Source organism: Lipotes vexillifer, unplaced genomic scaffold (genome assembly GCF_000442215.2).
Source record: "Lipotes vexillifer unplaced genomic scaffold, Lipotes_vexillifer_v1.1 scaffold129, whole genome shotgun sequence".
In the NCBI taxonomy this organism is placed as follows: Eukaryota; Metazoa; Chordata; class Mammalia; order Artiodactyla; family Lipotidae; genus Lipotes; species Lipotes vexillifer.
In genome coordinates, this window is record NW_006777287.1 from 189,787 (window position 1) to 192,313 (window position 2,527).

The 2,527-nt window shown below is 40.8% G+C and overlaps 1 protein-coding gene across 1 annotated transcript in view; it reads right to left on the bottom strand.

The window, feature by feature from the left end:
• Positions 1 to 2,527, bottom strand: part of SLC9A7 (solute carrier family 9 member A7) — a 141,962-nt gene that overhangs the window by 138,118 nt on the left and 1,317 nt on the right. The window lies entirely within an intron of this gene.

Sequence of the window (2,527 nt, forward strand, 5' to 3'; positions counted from 1 at the left end):
CCTCAAACACTCGCTGTTTCTGCTGCACAGACATGCAGGGCTCGGTAACTTCAGGATGGCACTTAATCACGTACCGAGCCAGACAGCTGGGAGCTCCCTGCCCTGACAAAACAGGTTAGACTGGTGCCAGGCAAGCACCTTACCCACTGCCCTGCAGCTCCCATCGCAGGGTCTGGGGGCTGCCTTCAACGTCCCTGGAGAGTCTAGTCTTTGGTCACCTTCCCTTGTAGCTGCCTGGACCAGTGGCCAGGGAGGAGGAGTGCTTCTAACTGTCCCTTGGTGAGTAGGAGAATTCCTTTCAATTTAAATGCTAAGCATTCACAGCGTGTCTCTTCTTGTCCTTAGGTCCTTTGGGAACTATCTGTACACACCGCTCCTAAAGTAACATCAACTCTTTTGGGGGGATAGTGGGATAAAATGAGCGAGGAAGAGGAGGGAAAATCTCTTGCCCTTCCCCTGTCTTGTCTCCCTTCCAAACACAGGGTTCCAAAAGTTTCATGGGTAGTCAACAATTGAAAGATCACAGAAAATTGATAACAATGTGATTTGAATAGGGAGAAGCAGGCATCAAACTGGATGATTTGAGGAGCATCTTAAAATGCCACAACAATGCCACAGAATGGAGGCATGGACATGCTATTAGGTGATTCCACTTCCAAAGTTAAAAAGAAAGCACAAAAGGGTATAAAGTGATGTCTCCCTCCCACCCCTATGTCCCACCCACCTAGTTCCTCCCCCACAAGGAAACCAATGGTACTAGTCTATTGCATGTCCTTCCAGAGATATTTTACAACTACACCAGCAAATACATATATTATCACATTTTAATATATTACTATGTATTAATATATTGTATCATATATGTATATATCACAACTTATTTTAAATATTAAAGCCTTCCCTCTCAAAGTACCACTTAAATATTTTTAAAGTGGCAGGAATTCGATTTTTTAAATTTCAAAGTAAAGAATTGAAATTCGCAGCTGAACTCTTTTCACTCATGAAAACTTACCAACATTTGAAAGTTAAATTGGTCACCTCCATAAATTAAGTTGGGCACCCAGCACACAGCAGATACTTAACAAATGTTTCCTTAAATCTTTTTGTCCTTTATTACTCAGAGGCAACAGGACAGTTACTCATTTCCTCTATTGATATCAAGAAATGAAATCTGATTTCTTACTATTAAGAAAGAGAAGTCCTGAAATTTGTACTGCATTCACATAAGTATTCAAAGATTTTCATACCGAATTTTAATCAGAATCCCTATCCCAACAGTCTAAGTATATATTGGCTAGTTAGCTTATCAAATGACATTAGAATTCAGATTTGGGGGCGGGGGAGACTTGAAACAGAAGAATAAATATCCCTGAGAAAAAGAGAAATATTTTCTCTCAATTATAGGCAACCCACACCAAAATGTTAATATTTGGCAGAACCTAGGACATCTCACATTGACAAACAAATTTCTTAATGCATTTCAAAGTAAGATTAAAAAACCCAAAGACACAGAACAAAATTACAGAGAATGCTATGAGAGGATGTTGCCTTTTCTGAACATCATCAATTAAACCAGATTTCCGCAAGACAAAATGAAACAGTACACTGGTAGCACAATCCCAATGACTAAAAGATTGAGATGAGTTTAAAAAGTACATATCCACAAAGGAAAATTCCACTGTTGTTTTCAAGCCTTAAGATAAAGGTGACTGAGCTGCTAAGAACATGGAGTACTCCTCAGAAAATCCATTTTTAAATCCCATTTCCATGCACTTGAGCATGTATTTATGAGCCTGTCAAATCTACCTTCTAAAAGTATTTCACACTGTATTTTAATAAATTGGATCTAAGGGCTATAAAATAAAAATATTTTCATGGCTATCTATATAAATATAAAGGCAACATTCATTTGCACTATGGCAGAGTCAATCACCTGAAATGACAACATGCTTCAACTCCCCACTCTGCTACCTGCTCAGGAAACCTTCGAGCTTACCTGCAGCCTGGGCATCAGTCGTCACCGACTGACACAAACCACAAAGCTAAAGAATGGCCAGGTTTGTGTTCACACCTATAATTTGCAATAACCAAACTCAGTTTTAGATCTGGTCCTGTTTCAATTCAAGACCTGTTTAGGCCACTACCTCTTTAAAAGTAGAGGGCTCCCTGACAGCACTTCATAACCTTGGTGGCCATGAGCCTGGGCTGTCAACAGTCAAGAACCATGAGAAGCAAGGCCCAGGGCCAAGGGTAATTGTCACATTAAAGATTAAGGTGTCTGCTTTCCATTCTCTATCAGGGAACCCTGAATGGATATTGAGTGGAGAGATCCCTCCAGTACAAGTGATGAAGTCAAATGTTCCCTACTGAGAACAGTCGTGAAATGGGCTCATCTATTTCACATGAGGATGCCAACCCGGGCCTTAACTCCACTGAATTAAATTCAAAAAGAGAATACTTGGTTCCAGTTTGGAGTCATGTCATGGTGGGCAGGGGTGGGCAGGGGTGGGGGCGGAGTGGGGGCATG